An 18,013-nucleotide genomic window follows, 5' to 3' on the forward strand; every position below is an offset into this window, starting at 1 on the left:
AGAAGTCCGGATCTACTTGCTCCCCTTGAATACTTCTCTTCTCTCTTCTTCCCCAAAACTCCAAGATGCACTAAAACCTTCTTAAGTGAGAAAATGCTCCAAAAATGCTTAAGAACGGCTAGGGTTTCGTATGGGACTCTTTGTGGGTGAGGGAGGCTGGTCTTGGGGCGCATAAGGTGTTTAAATAGGGTGCAAACCCTTGAAATTAGGGTTTCATCCAGACTGGCAGACTTGCCGAGTCCGGGAATATGGACTCGTCGAGTCGCCAACTTAAACCGCGTGCAACTCCCGACTCTACTCGACGAGTCGGGCTACTGACTCGTCGAGTACCTCTTAAGAAATAAAAATTACTTATTTAAATCACATACCATAAATGGGGCGTTACACTTGTTTGGTTGTGGGCCCAGGGCAGACCCATTAGATTCGAAAGTTTATTTAATCTTAATTACATGTAAATATTATACATCAAGCAATTATTGGTTGGACCCAGTATGGATACTAACACAGACATTTCATGAGAATCAATACTATCAAAATTCATAAAGTCTATATTTCATAGACTTCTGGTATGAATGGATTCCTACAACATTCTTACAAATCGGAATCATGATGCATATAAAGAACTAATAATGTTTAGTTTAACACTCGACTTGTATCAAAGACTTATTGTCTTTTCATTCTTGTTAATGGCAGAAAATGCCACCTCGTAGCGGCGGTGCAGCTGGGACTGCACCACCCCCACCACCACCTCCTCAGTTCGACCCAGCCATGTTCCAGGCTGTGGTGGCGGCCGCAGTAGCAGTCGTGATAGCTCAAATCAACCCCACTAATTCTGGCGGTGCGGGTAGCGGTGCCTCGAATTCTAACAATGGGGATGGTCAGGGACGCTCGAGAGAGTGTACCTACAAAGACTTTACAAACGTCAAGCCCAAAACCTTCAACGGAAGCGGAGGTGTTATAGCCTTGCTGCAATGGTTCGAGAAAACCGAGACCATCTTCGAAATATGTGCATGCCCTGAAGAAAGCAAGGTTAAATTTGCTGCATGCATATTCTCCGAAAGAGCCCTCACCTGGTGGAAAGGCCACGTCAAAACGTTAACACTCCCGGTGGCTAATGCAATAGCATGGGAAGATCTAAAAACCATGTTGATGAAGGAGTACTGCCCCAGGGGCGAGATACAGAAGCTGGAAGAAGAATTTTGGGGTCTCAAAATGACGGGCTCTGACATCTTGTCTTACACCTCAAGGTTCAATGATCTGGCCATGTTGTGCCCAGGAATGGTTCCGACGGAAAGTAAGAAGGTGGAAAGGTACATATGAGGACTCTCTCCCCACGTCCAAGGACACGTATTGGCCTCAAAGCCAATTACCTTTGACAGTGCCAAGGAACTGGCACAACAACTCATTGACCATAACGTCAGCCATGGAGCTGTAACGACCACCTCCGAGCAAGCAAAAGGGGGAAACAACAAAAGAAAATTTTGGAATAAGAAAAAGGGCCAGCCTACTCAAGACCCTGCCAAGAAACAACAAGTGGTTGCAGTGCACGCTGCCACAACCACTGCCAACCCCACTCTGATAACGCAATACGTCGGGAACCTGCACAAGTGCAAAAAATGCAGTTTCCACCACAACGGTGCATGCCGTGAAATGCATTGCACCAACTGTAACAAAAAGGGGCACACCGCCTGATTCTGTAGAACTCCAGCCCAACCGAACGCACAAGCTGCCAACGCCGGAGCTAGCCGAACCTGTTATGGATGTGGAGAAGCAGGACACCTCAAATGTAACTGCCCGAAGGCAAGAAATCCCAACCCCGGCGAAGTGGGCAGAGTTCTGGCGATAGGTCATGATGAAGCCGTCGCAGATCCAACTGTGGTTATCGGTACGTTTCTCATCAACAATACCTACGCATGCATTCTTTTCGATAGTGGCGCGGAGAAAAGCTTCGTGAGCCACCAATTTAAACGCTTGCTTAATCAAACACCACAAACACTAAAAGACACATTCACCGTAGAGATGGCTAACGGAAAAACAGAGAAAACTAACGATATTTACACCGGGTGTACCCTCACCTTAAACAATCACTCTTTCCAAATTGACCTGATGTCGGTCACCATAAAAGTTTTGATGTTATCATTGGCATGGATTGGTTGTGCCCTCACCATGCTGAAATCCTATGTCACGAAAAGGCCGTTCGCCTTAATCCGCCAAGTGGCGAAGCTCTCATCGTTTATGGCGACAAACCTAGCTCAAACTTTCAGATCATCTCTTGTATCAAGGCTCAAAAGTATCTCCGCAAGGAGTACCACGCCTTCCTAGCCCACGTCGTAGATAAGGGTCAAGGAACGAAAGACATCAAGGACATTCCGGAGGTTTGCAATTTCCCCGATGTATTCCCGGAAGACCTTCCAGGACTGCCCCCTCCTCGTCAAGTCGAATTCCGAATCGACTTAATTCCCGGAGCTACCCCCCATAGCCAAATCGCCATACCGTCTAGCCCCAGCCGAGATCCAGGAACTGTCCAGTCAGCTGAACGAACTACTGAGCAAAGGCTTCATTAGACCAAGTTTCTCGCCTTGGGGAGCACCGGTTTTGTTCGTTAAGAAGAAGTACGGATCGTTCCGCATGTGCATTGACTACCACGAATTAAACAAACTCACCATCAAAAACCGATACCCTTTGCCTCGAATCGATGACCTCTTCGACCAGCTACAAGGAGCGAGTTTCTTCTCAAAGATTGACCTTAGATCTGGGTACCATCAACTATGAGTTCAAGAGGAGGATATTTCCAAGACAGCTTTCAGAACGCGCTATGGTCACTACGAATTTGTAGTGATGCCTTTCGGCTTAACAAATGCACCCGCAGCGTTTATGGATTTGATGAATCGGGTGTGTCGACCTTACTTAGACAAGTTCATGATTGTTTTAATCGATGATATACTAGTCTACTCCCGAAGTAAGGAAGAACACAACTGACATTTACGTCAAGTTTTGGAGACGCTGAGGGCGGAGAAATTGTACGCAAAATTCTCAAAGTGCGAGTTCTGGATTCGAGAGGTGAATTTCCTCGGACATGTAGTCAGCAAGGAAGGAATCCATGTGGACCCTTCAAAGATCAAGGAGATTGAAAGCTGGGCAGAACCAAGAACACCCACGGAGATCCGAGAATTTTTAGGACTCGCTGGTTACTATCGAAGATTCATCCAAAACTTCTCCAAAATCGCAAAACCCCTCACCACCCTGACTCAAAAAGGAGTGACGTTCGTCTGAGGAGATAAGCAAGAGGCTGCATTCCAAACACTAAAACGAACTTTGTGCAGTGCTTCGATCTTGTCCCTATCGGATGGAACCGAAGACTTTATGGTTTACTGCGATGCATCAAACCAAGGTCTAGGGTGTGTGTTAATGCAACGAGGAAAAGTCATTGCTTACGCCTCAAGACAACTGAAGACGCACGAGGTAAACTACACGACGCACGACCTTGAATTGGGAGTAGTAGTTTTTGCCCTAAAAATCTGGAGGCATTACCTTTATGGCACCAAGTGCACCATCTTCACCGATCACAAAAGCCTCCAGCATATCCTCAACCAGAAGGAACTCAACATGAGACAAAGGCGATGGGTGGAATTACTAAACGATTACGAATGTGAGATTCGTTATCACCCCGGAAAGGCCAACGTGGTTGCAGACGCTTTAAGCAGAAAGGAGTACTCGGGCCACCGAGTAAAGGCCTTAACCATGACCATCCACTCACACCTGTCCACACAAATCAAGGAAGCTCAGGAAGAAGCCTTGAAGCCAGAGAACGTGACAGGTGAAGCATTGAGAGGAATGGACAAAAATCTTGAAGTCAAGGATGACGGAGTTCGTTGTCTCATGAACCGGATCTGGACACCAAAATTTGGTGGATTCATGGACGTTGTCATGGACGTTGTCATGGACGTTGTCATGAATGAAGCTCATAAAACTCGCTACTCTGTGCATCCCGGCTCAGACAAGATGTACTTAGACCTCAAGAAGATGTATTGGTGGCCGAACATGAAAGCTGAAATAGCTACCTTTGTGGGTAAGTGCCTGACTTACGCCAAGGTTAAGGTAGAATATCAAAAGCCCTCGGGACTACTTCAACAACCAGAGATACCCAAGTGGAAGTGGGAGCGGATTACGATGGATTTCATTACCAAGTTACCTAAGACCACGGGTGGGCTTGACACCATCTGGGTAATCGTCGACATATTAACCAAATCCGCACACTTCCTACCAATAAAAGAGACAGACAAAATGGAGAAGCTGACAAGGATCTACATTAGAGAAATAGTGCGCCTTCACGGAGTACCGATATCTATTATCTCCGACAGAGATAGTAGGTTCACGTCACGATTCTGGCAGTCACTACAAAAAGCTATGGGAACTAGGCTGGACATGAGTACATCCTACCACCCACAAACAGACGGACAGAGTGAAAGAACCATTCAAACGTTAGAGGACATGCTAAGAGCTTGTGTGATAGACTTTGGTAAAGCGTGGGATAATCATTTACCTCTTATTGAGTTTTCCTACAATAATAGTTATCACACTAGCATTAAAGTTGCTCCTTTCGAAGCCCTCTATGGCCGTAAGTGCAGATCACCCCTGTGCTGGGCTGAGGTGGGCGATACGCAATTAGCAAAAGGACAAGTCCCTAACAGCGCACTCACTGGCCCGGAGATCATAAGGGAAACAACCGAGAAGATCGTTCAAATTCAAGAGCGAATGAAGGCTTCGCAAGACCGACAAAAGAGCTACACAGATAAGAGACGAAAACCTTTGGAGTTCCAAGTTGGAGATCGAGTACTTCTGAAAGTATCACCTTGGAAGGGATTAATACGTTTTAGGAAACGTGGGAAATTACATCCAAGGTATATCGGGCCATTTGAGATCCTCGCCAGGATTGGCCCGGTGGCATACAAGCTACGATTACCACAGGAACTCAACCACGTCCATCCTACCTTTCATGTGTCAAACCTGAAGAAATGTTTGTCTGATGAGACCCTCGTCTTTCCTTTGGAAGAAATTGAGATCAACGATAACCTCCACTTTGTAGAGGAACCTATTGAAATCATGGACCGAGAGATCAAATCGACGAAACAAAGCTGCATTCCCATCGTAAAGGTCCGGTGGAACGCCAAGCGAGGACCCGAATTTACTTGAGAACGTGAGGACCAAATGAAACAAAAGTACCCACATTTTTCCCCAACCCTTGAAGTCCCACTCAAAATGCAAGTTTCGGGACGAAATTCCTTCTAACGGGGGGATAATGTGACAACCGTCAAATTCAAGCCAAGGTCAACAAGTCAAACCGGTCAAACTTAATTTGTACTTGAATGTTAAAACTTATTCTATGTATAAAAATGTACATTTGTATGTCAAGGATTCAAATGTCTCGAAGAATCTATGTGTTATCAATGTAAAAACCCTAAAAAGGGAGTTAAACGCATCAAAACACGACTAAGGACCCTTTCGGGGACATAAAACAATCATAAATGAAGCATAAATGGGTTCACGAACCTTGCATTACGAGATTATACGATAATAATGGCTAAGGTGAAATCTCTCCCAAATCTCTCCAAGTATGTGAAATCTCTCCCAAATCTTTGCAAGTATGTGAAATCTCTCCCAAATCTCTCCAAGTATGTGAAATCTCTCCCAAATCTCACCAAGAATGTGAAATCTCTCCCAAATCTCTCCAAGTATGTGAAATCTCTCCCAAATCTCTCCAAGTATGCGAAATCTCTCCCAAATCTCTCCAAGTATGTGAAATCTCTCCAAAATCTCTCCAAAATGTGAAATCTCTCCCAAATCTCTCCAAGAATATGAAATCTCTCCAAGTATGTGAAATCTCTCCCAAATCTCTCCAAGTATGTGAAATCTCTCCCAAAATATCTCCAAAATCTCTCTCAACTTTTTATAGTCATCCCGACCCTTAACTTGGCCAAAAACCGCTCGAAACAGTGAGTTATATCGAAAAACAGCTAAATAGAACCGAAACCCCTCTTAGGAACCGAACCTCTTAGGAACCGAAACCCCTCTTAGGAACCGAACCTCTTAGGAGCCGAACTTGTCAGAAGCGAACCTGTCAGAAGCGAACCTCCCATTCTCGGACCGAACATGCATCAGAACCGAAACCCTCTCAGCCGAAATGGACCGAGGGTTCGGTCTATTTCGGTTCCCTATCTACTTCGGACCGAGACCTGACCTTCGACCCTCCCCCTCGCACCTTCGGTCCTTCTCCTTCCCTCTCGGTTCCTTCTTCCCTTCTCTCGGTTCTCAACCTCTTAGAGCCGAACCTCGCAGGTTCGGTCCCTATTGTCCGGTTTTCGACCACTTTCGCTTCCTAAGCCCGTTTTTGACGTTTTTGACGGGATTTTTTCACCAAATTCATATTTTTACCATTTTTAACCCCCAGAACTCATATTTTATTTATTTTTCAAAGATTATTAATTACAAATCATTATTTTATAATAAGAGGAGTATTCTACCCCATAAGTGGGTCAAGTGTGCCCACTTGCCCTCCATGTGTCACCCTCTCATTTGCCACCTTATCCACATCACACAAACTAATGCACACATCACTTCAAACTCACAAGTTGCTCCAACAACCTTCTATATAAAGAAATCCCTGGAGGATTTCTTGATTTACTTACTCATTTCAAACATACACACTTCTCATATCACCTCAAGAAAGCTTCTTTCTCTCTACTTTCCACTACATTGTGCAAGTGTTCTTGAGTTGCTACTGCACTTTTTGGTAAGTATTCCATCTAAAATCAAGTGTTATTCCATAATTTCATAACACTCTTGGATCATTGACTCATATCTTAACGCCAAAAATCGTTCTTAGGATCATCTAAGTCTTCACGTGTTCACCAAGTGTTCTTGACTTGATATTCCTTAACTTCAACCTCCCACTCTTCAACTCATCACTCAAGGTGAGTTCATACCCCTACATTTTCTAGTTTTCTTCAGTTTTTAGGGGGGGAATACAAGTTAAAACACCAAAACATATTCAAAACTTAACTTGACAGATTACAATAGAAAAGTTGTGACCTATTCATGAACTGTTTTACCCCACTTAAACTTAATATTTTGCAAACTGTTTAATATGCAAATAGTTTAGGTTTATACCTTTAAAATGAATACTTGCACATCTCCATACGATTTTTCTACAATTTATGGTGATTTTTACAAAACTGCCTATCACTGCAGCAACAAAATCGGACCAGTTGTGAAAATCAACATTTTCAGACTGATTTGAGACCACCAAAAATTATGGGAAAATTTATGGATATATTAGACTCTTTTTCCAAACACTCAGAGTTTACGGATTCAGTTTTCAACTTACGATGATTTTTCTATAATTACTCAAAAACAGTGACAGTTAAGGGTAAAACTGTCAAATACATATTTAAGAGTTATTCACACCTTGTAACATGTTGAGCAAGGTGTGTAAGATTTACACTTAGTATTTCCAATGTCATCTATTTGAAATACATATACACGCATAACAATTTTTCATACCATCATACAACACTTTTGATAAACTATAATAGGTATAGTTTTGAACCCTTCATTTAACAAAGAAAGCGGCAACACTATCAATTCACAAAACGAATTTTTCACTACACACTATGTGAACTCGTTAAATGAATATTTGTGAGACATTCTCCTTCGGGGTACTCTAAGTACCACAGAAAAGTCCTTTAGTTATAATCTGAATATCCTGGAGGGAGAACGTGATAGCTGTGTATAGATCTATACTGGGTCCGACAAACCCGCACCTGAGTTGCTTGCAATAGCTAGACCGCCAGGTCTGGGGTGACAAGTGTCATAACTTTCCGACGCCTGAAGAACGTCGCATACAAGGCCATCTAGTCTTTAATATGATTATAACATCTCGCATGGAATATTAACAAAACATACAGTTCATGGAAATTCTAAGGCTTTATACAAAGGAGTTTTATTTAAATATAAAACACACACATAAGTATGACGATTTAATTACACATACTAAGCCTTGTTTGAATTTAGTCTACAACAAATCTTTTAGAAAATATTGGATTTTCTGGAAACAAACTTGTAACAAATGTTAAGGAAACAACATTCATTTTTCATAAAATACTTATGAAACTCACCAGCTTTATAATACAGGTAACCGCAAGATTTCTGAAGTCAAGACGCTAAGGCGTAGATTCTTTTGCTACATTTTATCATCATGTGTAATTTAATTGGAAACATGTATATTTGGAACATGTATTTTGGAAACAATGTAACGTTTTTAAATTATATCTATGATGGTTGTGTTTTACTTTCTTCATTATGGTTATGATACTGAGCATGACGTCCTCCGCCCCCGAATGTTTCCGCCGTTCTGGTTTGGGGGTGTGACAGATAGGCAGATATTACAGCAGCTAGTAAATTATGTCACATGTAATCCAATCCATCTTGAATATCTGTGTAGTGATTTCCTGAGAATACATGTAATTTTGAGGGTCAACACACGGTTGGTGAGACTTACAGGTTTTTTGCTATCAACAGTAATACTTTTAAAAAGTCTAAAAAGTATTTTCTTTGTTAGTATAACAATAGTTAACATTGTGTGTGCAAAGAGTCTTTGAAAGACATAATGTATCTTTGTGTAAGTAAATCCGTACTTAAAACTGTGCTTGTAAAGAATCCTTGAATATACTTGAAAACCAAACTGTACTGTTACATATCTAATTCCATACTTAAAATAGTTTTGAAAGCAACCAAGCCCATGGTTTGTAGTGAGAGAGAGAGAGAGAAAGATAGAGATTTCAGTTAATGTTTATACTGAGTCCTATTACCGAGCTATGTGACTAAATGTAACCCTCTATAACGCTTCATTGGACGTTGTAGTAACAATTGTAGACACTTATCATCCGCTTTGATTGATCAGTCAAGGTTGTAGCTAGGAACCGCATGTGGGGATGTCATCCTAGTATAGATCTATACATATGTATCCCACTCCGAAGATTGATGATTATAGTAGTGTGGGTATACTAAGTGTTTAGACTCAGCTAATGGATATAGTCTCACTAAAAAGCCCTTAACTAAAGTATGTGAATAGCTCTCAGCCCTAACTTAATTGTGGTTAAGTCACTAGGCAAAATGAATTTCATTGTATAAATTTTATAAAAGTCGAGTATGCTCGATATGTATGTAAAAGTGTAATGTAGTCGCTTTTATAAGAGGTACGTTTCCAAAGTAATGAATATATGTACATGCATAAATTGTATGTATTTATACATATAAATATACATGCATAGTAATAGTTTGAATCCTTGCAATACTACAAAGTTTTATGATAGGCATTTTATGACATACAATGTCACATAAATCATATATTTTGTATCATGTAGCATTTGTTATCTGGAGTAGTTATTTCACGATAAAATAACCATAATACGTATACGAAAAGTTTATACTAGTTTATTTGTAACAATATGTTGTTAAATAACATTTTTATAAAGTAGATTTATTGTATTTTCGCATAAAGGATAATATATTTGTATAAACAATGTACATAGTCACATGTATTCCCCCCTCCCCCCCCCCTCCCCCCCGAAATAATTAGAAATATTAAAAAGAGGCTGTAAGTACTCACTCTTGAAGCGCGAGTTCGATTTGTACGGAATCAGTTTATTTTGAGAAGCTTGACGTGAGAAACCGCAAAACCACAATTCTTGAACTTTGAAATACTTTCGGGACCGTTTCGTAACCAATTTAAACTATTGGGGGCTGTTTGGTAATTTAATTAACCAAAATAGAACTGCTTTGGTTAAAATAAATAAAAGGAAGGACTGAAATATTTATTTTTATTCAAAGTTTGAAGATTGGGATTTATTCTATTAAAAATAACTACAGGAGTGGCTATTTTGAATAAATGTACTCACCCTTAAAGCGCGAGTTCGATTTGTACGGAATCAGTTTATTTTGAGAAGCTTGACGTGAGAAACCGCAAAACCACAATTCTTGAACTTTGAAATACTTTCGGGACCGTTTCGTAACCAATTTAAACTATTGGGGGCTGTTTGGTAATTAAATTAACCAAAATAGAACTGCTTTGGTTAAAATAAATAAAAGGAAGGACTGAAATATTTATTTTTATTCAAAGTTTGAAGATTGGGATTTATTCTATTAAAAATAACCACAGGAGTGGCTATTTTGAATAAATGGATTCAATGTTTGGGGGGGGGGGGGGGGGGGGGGGGGGACTGATTTCAAATAAATGATTTAATAAGGGGGTAATTTGGTCATTTCGTTAAGCTTAAAGGAAATTAGGGCACTTATGTTCCCGTCATCATTTTTTGATCGATCGGGAAAAGGGGGAGTGAACGAAGGCAGACGAAAAGAACACACGGAGGCAAAAATAATTTGGAGCAAAAATCGGTTGGGGGGTTTGATCCTCGTCTGATCGGGGAAAAGAATCACGAACGAAAGCTATTCGAGGCGAGCATTTCGATCGAGAAACGAAGAATGACGCACGAAAGGGGAGCAACGACAGGAAGGGTTTGGTGGCGGGTAGTCGATCGTGAAGAGGGAACGTCTTCGGGGTCGACGAGGCCGAAGAAACGGAGGGAGAAGCAGCGAGGCTGCTTTCGTTCTTGTCTGGTTTTGAGGTGCGAAGGAAGGAGGGGTCCGAAGGCAGTCTGGGAGCGGATATGCAGCAGCAACGTCGTATGCGGGTTTCGGTGGGGTTTGCTCGACGGAAGAAGAAGAGAAGGGTGCGAGCTCCTGCTTGGTCATCGGTGGTAACAGGTGAGTGAATGGGGCAGCTTCAGAAGTTTACCTTTGTTGCTTCCGATTCTTCTTCTTTTTTTTTTTTTTGACTGAAATCAACAGGACTTTGGTGTGTGTTTGGGTTTGATTTTTGACGGGTGAAAGAAGGAAGAAATCAGTAGGTGTTTCATTTGACAACTTCAATCGAGAAAGGAAACATGTTTCCTTTGTGTGTGGTTTTGCCTAAAAAATGTTTACTCTGTGTGTAGCTTTGGGTGTGTAAGAATTAATAGCTGTCTAATTTGTGTACCTATGAATCTTTGAAGGATTTTAGAGAGTACAAACTCTATTGTGTGGGTTGTTTGTGTGTATATTTTCATACATTGTTGGTTCTATGGTGAATATATTTATACATGTGTATGTTTTTAGGTATTTTGGTAACAATTTCATATACATATACATATGTACTTATTTTATAGGTTATATATATATATATATATATATATATATATATATATATATATATATATATATATATATATATATATATATGTGTGTATGGTATCGATATGGAAATCAAGTATTACAAGTATTTGAATCTTAAATTCATCATATACGTTTAATATTGGATCTTGGAAATCATATATAACTTATATTTAACCATGTATGTACTAGTGTTGTTACTACATATCGTACATACATGTTATTTGATGTCCATTTGACAAATATAATATATGTGTATCATTTTATGTGTTAAATGGACCCATGTGAGTAGGATTTGTAACACGGGACAAATTTTTCATTTTTAATTTACCAAACATTACTCATAAATCCAAGTTATCACATAAATTATAAGACATTAACAAAACAATATTAGAGTATCCCAAAATCCACAAGACATCATAAGTCGGCGAATGTGTACATTCATGCCTCCGCTTTCTCGGAATCTACAAAAGTACCTCAGACACATTTAAATCAACACTGTAAGCACGAAGCTTAGTGAGTTCTCCAAAATACCACATACACAAATATTAGCCTCTCATAGCTAAATCTCTATAAGGACCCTCCGGTCATGTGTCTTAGTGAAAACCCTCCGGTCTCACATCTCGGTATGGATCCTCCGGTCCTAACTCAATATATACACAGAATAATATAACAGCATAGGTCACAAAGACAAAATGCATAATAACACATATATCAGTATAAGCAAATACGACCCTCCGATCAACTGTACGAATAAGACCCTCCGGTCGATAATATAAATAAGACCCTCCGGTCAGTAATATGAATAAGACCCTCCGGCCAATAATACGAATAAGACACTCCGGTCACACATGCATTACTACACAAGTAAGTATAGTCAGAAGACTCACCTCGAATGCTGAAGTTCACCGAGAGAAATCCCTAGCTGTGATCCTAACAGATTCCCTAGCTATCCGCACAAATTAACACCCAATTAGCAAATGGATTCCACTCAAATCCCATAATCCAAACTTGGGGTAAAATGACAATTTTACCCCTGACCCAACATGAACCAAAACTGAGGCCCAAGCCCAAGACCAAAAAGATCCACAAGGCCCACTAATAGCCCAATTTTCCAAATTAGGCCCAACCACATATGAACCTTATCCAAAAGCCCAAATAATCCCTTAGTCCCAAAAAGTTGATCTCAGATGCCCAAAAGGCCCAAAGCAACAAGGTGGCCCAAAGATGCGAAGCCCAAAGCACCACAAGCCCAAGTCCAGCTGAACAACGTACGATGGGCGTACGTTCAACTACATTGGGCATACTCGGCGAACCAGATCGCGAACCAAACGCGGTACGCTGGGCGTACCAACACTTACGTGAGGTGTAACTCTACTTAATCCAAAACTGATTTCCTGACTTAACCACTTAAGCACTTTGCACCCAAACTTCAGGGGACCTCAAAATAAAGCTCTTAGTGCATAAAGTCCGCACCTTTATGCATTTGCATGATTCAATGGGACCCAACAATAATCTTAGTCCACTAAGACCCATTTTAATCCAACTAGAGCATGCATGGACCATTCTTCAAGATCAAGTAAGCATTTTTAGGAACTAAGAACATCAAAAGAAGCAAGATCTATCACTCCAAGCTCCTAGAGTGACTCCAACTCACAAGGAGAACTTAATACACCATAAAACTCTCAATCTTGCCCTAAACTCAAACTAGCGTAAAAAGAGATCAAGGTAAGAACTTTCTACCTCCTGAAGTTTCCCAATAGAGTGAAGATTCTGGATCTAAAACCCCAAGGATACACCAAGTTTGATCACCAAGATCCACCTCATTGAAATAACACTAAGGACCTTCAAAATCACCTCCAAGCTCAAGAAAGCACCACCAAAGGATATTAGGGTTCGAAATAAGGCTCAAAGACAAATGAGGATGAGAAATGAAAGAGCCTTGAGCTCGTAAGGATGTTTAAATAGTGCTCGAACCCTAAAAATTAGGGTTTGGCACCCTGCTCATTACGCTGGGCGTACTCACCCAGGCACGTGCCCTCCAACCATGCACGCATGGGACCAGTTTGCCAACTTTTTCCACCAACGGCCATTTCTGCCAAATATTTCAAAATTCCATAACTTCTTCATTTTAGGTACGTTTCCAACGAACCTTATATCCATGGAAAGTTGTCGAGAAGCCCTACTCTTCTAATGACACACAATAGCCTTAAAACTTCCCGAACAAAACCCAAAAATCCATAAAAAAACTGAGTTATAAAATTACAATTATACCCTTAGGCTCTAAAGCACAACCCAAACTCTTTTATCACAAAACCTACCTTATCCATATCCAAAAAGGGCCTAAACCTTTCTCCTTTTAAGCCTCAAAACCTTCTCATCCCTAGATTACGGCACACGAACCTTAAATCACAGAACGAACCGAAACAGGATGTTACAATTCTCTGCCACTTAAATTAGATTTCACCCTCAAAATCGCTCCTTATTGAAACTCAGATCATACCAACAACCTGAGAAGCGCAATCGAAAAATTCAGAACATAAGAAGATCTCCCCAAGACAACCGCACCCACCCAAAAACCATCAACCCAAAGAAGAACGAACCTTAATACTCTGCCCTCAGTCATCAAAAGAATAACCTACCTAAACACCTAGGGGCTGAAGCCCTACACTATGACTGATCTCCCGACAGGCAGAACCATACCAATACCAAATTGATGACCATGCCCGACCAGAGATATCCACTAATATCCGCAACAAAATCTCCAGCTACTCTCCAATGTTCAACACTATCTCCAAAACATGATCGACCCTTGACCCGAAGGCTGAACCGATAAGGCGGCTCTAGCCCATCCGCCTAACGACTCCAATAGTCGTTCAACCTAACAGACTTATCACAATCAATCACATTGCATGTGCAATCACTAAGTTCGCTCCACTCTAAGCGATTACTACATACCGATTTGTAGTCACACATCACTCCCGACCTCTGTTGCCTACCACTCATTAATTCAATGCATGTTGTGGTCTTCCCCCTGCCAGGAGAACCGACCCATCTGGGTCTAATACATCAGATGGAATCCATGACCACTCAAAATGAAATCCATCCGAAAATCCAAAATCCCAACTTGCCTATCCCCTACACAGATAGAGCCAAACTCAAACGTAAGTATCTGATCTGACAACAAAATTGAAACCATCCCTTAACCCTGAACCCTTCAACTGAAACTCTTGGCATTCGTGTCCTTTAACCCACATCCTTTAGAAAGAAGGCCTCACCCAAAACACCTACAATTCCCAACTCGAGATCTCACCCATAACCAACTCGATACTCAACTCATGATCGAGATCCACAAATTTGTGTGTGCATTACACCCCAATCCTTCTAATTTACGACAACCCCTCCCTAGCTCGAGATATAACGGTTCCCGACTATCGCTGGGACTATCAGTCTCGCACCTGGTCCAACCTGGTCCAACCACCAGGTTCCCAAAAACCCAAAGGCAAGGCTACCCCGCCGAAAAATCCCTCTGCGTCACATACTCACCATAGAATGTTACGGCACCCCGTAGTCTTATAACACTCCCTCACTGGCTAGTGAATACTACAACACCCCATAGTCTTACAACACTCCCTCACTGCCCATGGACTCGTCCTACGGTCTTTCCCGACAGTCCCAAGTGATTACCCCCTGTAACATACACGTTCAGTTATCGTGTTTTGTTAGTTTAAAAAAAATATTATTAAATATTATATGGTTTTGAGCATTGAGTTCTAACAAGATAGTTTTATGAGATTTGAAGTAAAACTATGTTTAGAATCCTTCGGGAAGTATTGGAAGTCTTATGAGATTCCAAACAAAATTCAATTATCAAAATTAACAAAAATATAAAGTTGGAAATAAGTAAAAATAATGTTATTGAAAGTTGTATATTATCTCGTTAGAAACATTTAGGCGAAAACCTCACTAAAATCCGAGTTATAACGAAGAAGTTACGACTTATTGAAGTTTCGCGACAGAACTGGCACGACGTCATATGACCTGAAAAGTGAATTTACGATAAACTATATTTTAGCCGTTGTGATCTAAATGAAAGTCGTAGTATTCGTTAAACTGAGAACTTTCATAAAAAGAACGTCCAAATCTAACTTCGTATGAGGAAGTTATGATTTTTCTAAGAATCGGCATAGCAGTACACAGCTCGAAACTCGAAATAAAGATCAAGTGATTTTTAGCCGACACAACCTTAACGAGAATTGAAGATCCCGTCAATATTAGTACAACGGTAAAAAGACAGACAAAAACGGACGTCGGATGAAGAAGTTATGAATTTTTAACAGACTTTTCCTGTCCCGGCCTGTTAAAAATATATCTTTAAAAATAAATTCAAAATTAGCCGACGGAATCTGAACGAAAGTTGTAGAGTGTAATCTCACCTACACGTGGATATAAAGAACATCAAAAATGGAGTTCGTATGTGAAAGTTACGAACTTTTGAAGTTTGAAAAATCGGAGTACGCCCAGCGTACTCGTGTACACGGTCCGAGATTAGCCACGTCACCTACTCCCTCGCATGCAACACGTATCTGGCAGACCTGACACGTCCAGAGCCACGTATCACGGTACGCCTAGCGTACTCGGTCTACGCCCAACGTAGAGCCTCGCAAGGCAGTACGCCCCACGTACATGAAGATTACGCCCAACGTAATCAGGTGCTTTGGACACTATAAATAGGGTGCGAGGCTGCCCGATTTTTGGTTACAAATTTAACACTCTTTCACCCTTTACTCTCTCTCAAATTACCCTAACACCCCCCGAAGCCTAGGAAACATCCCCGACACCCAAAGCAAGTCCCGACGCACCGAAGACCAGAGAAAATAATCTTTTCAAGTTGAAACTCTGCCCGCGCAAGGCCCGGTTTTCAACAAAAATCCCCGGTTTCGTCAAAGAAAGTCATTTTTAGAGACGAAGTGCTGCCCAAATTATCATTTTACCATTCAGTTATTTCACGGTGAGTTTAATATAGGGAAAATTGTATGTTATGTGTTATATGTGCAATGTGCTTTCCCGTGTTATTATGATAATGGAGCTATACCTTTGACCATGAAGTGAATGACTAAGCATCACTTTGGTATTGGTATGAAGCCTTTGACCATGAAGTGAATGACTAAGCATCACTTTGGTATTGGCAGAACGCTAGGTAGGGCTAAAAGCCTGTATATTCTAGCAAAATGATAATCAGAAAGCGTTTATTTTATATGCCACTTGGGCTAAAGTCTTATTGATGTATATCATGTTGAAATTGTTGTATTTCATTGATTGTAAATCTTTGAATCAGATTATTGGTTGATATGGAAAGCCTGTCATATGATACTCATCTGCCTTTGTTGTTCTTTGTCCCTCTTTGCTTCTGTCATATATATATATATATATATATATATATATATATATATATATATATATATATATATATATATATATATATATGGCATAACGTTATATTGTAACTGTTATTGAATTCACTAAGCACCACCCGCTTATCCCTCTCAATGTTTAACAATTGCAGGTGATAAGCATCCAGAATAGAAATATACTGTAAGAAGATGTAGAATAGTTAATATTATCACTTTTGTACTTAGTGTATAAATTCCTGGGAAATTATGTAATATATAAAACTCTGTAAAAAAATTTAATAGTTGGTTTGTATCCAGTCTTTTGGTACACATCCAGACTTCTGTAAATTATATTATGAATATGCATGTAGCATGTTTGGAGTAATAATATTGTAAAGTTTAGAGAATGGGTTCTCACACCCCCACTTGGATCCATCCACTCTTTTACATCCTCGAAACCGCCAAATTGCCGAACCATCCCACAATCTCATTACTAAACCACCACCATTCTGATATTACTGAATTAATAATCCACGACCACCCATTAATAGGTGCTCACACCCAAACAAATTAAACACTTTACTACTCTCGACGAAGATTGTCGCGTCCAAAGCACATTCCCTCAATACAATCCCCTACCCTTGAGCAAACCCTTCTGACGACAAAGAACTGATAGACCTACCATTGGAATAGATAGATAGTCGATCAGGTGCTCCACTTGCCACCAAAACAAGCCGAGTCTTACAATAATTCTACAATCCAACAATTAGGGCAACAAACTCGGAAACCACGATACACCATCACAAAGTTTAATGATAGCTTGTAACGACCACTGATCTTCAACTTAAACAACTCTAAACCTTTGAAGTGCTCCAACTCATTAATGAAGAATGGAAAATCATCAACGATTGAGAATGAGTTGACGAAAACTCAAAACCCCCAACACTTACTGAACAAAACCCATGCGAAACTACACATACCGACTCTAAAGTTGATTGGCAAATGAGTCGCTGCTCTTCCTGGAGTATAGATAGCAATCTATACGTCGAACTGACAACTCTTTCGACAACAAAAACTTGACCCCAATGACCCGACCTCCTCACAACCCGAACATTGGCGAACCCGAAAGAACATTGACCGAAACGAGCTCCCTGACCAACGGCTACCTGTCGTGAACACACTCATTCATTCCTGAGCACACACCACATGCTTCATCTCGCTCTGCACCTTGCCTCAATCATATCTATACCAAAGTCTCATATACCCAGACCGCATATCCATATAACCCAATCTTCTAAATCCGCAACTCGAACAGATCGATGATCCTCCCAACAGAATACTCAGTTCTCCCCCAT

The 18,013-nt window shown here is 40.7% G+C and overlaps 1 pseudogene; it reads left to right on the forward strand.

Moving 5' to 3' along the window:
• Window positions 1-696: 696 nt before the first annotated feature.
• LOC145120835 (putative xyloglucan endotransglucosylase/hydrolase protein 26) overlaps window positions 697-18,013 on the forward strand; it is a 66,585-nt pseudogene continuing 49,268 nt past the window's right edge.

Source organism: Lactuca virosa, chromosome 1 (genome assembly GCF_052849685.1).
Source record: "Lactuca virosa cultivar CGN04683 chromosome 1, Lactuca_virosa_CGN04683_v6, whole genome shotgun sequence".
Taxonomy (NCBI): Eukaryota; Viridiplantae; Streptophyta; class Magnoliopsida; order Asterales; family Asteraceae; genus Lactuca; species Lactuca virosa.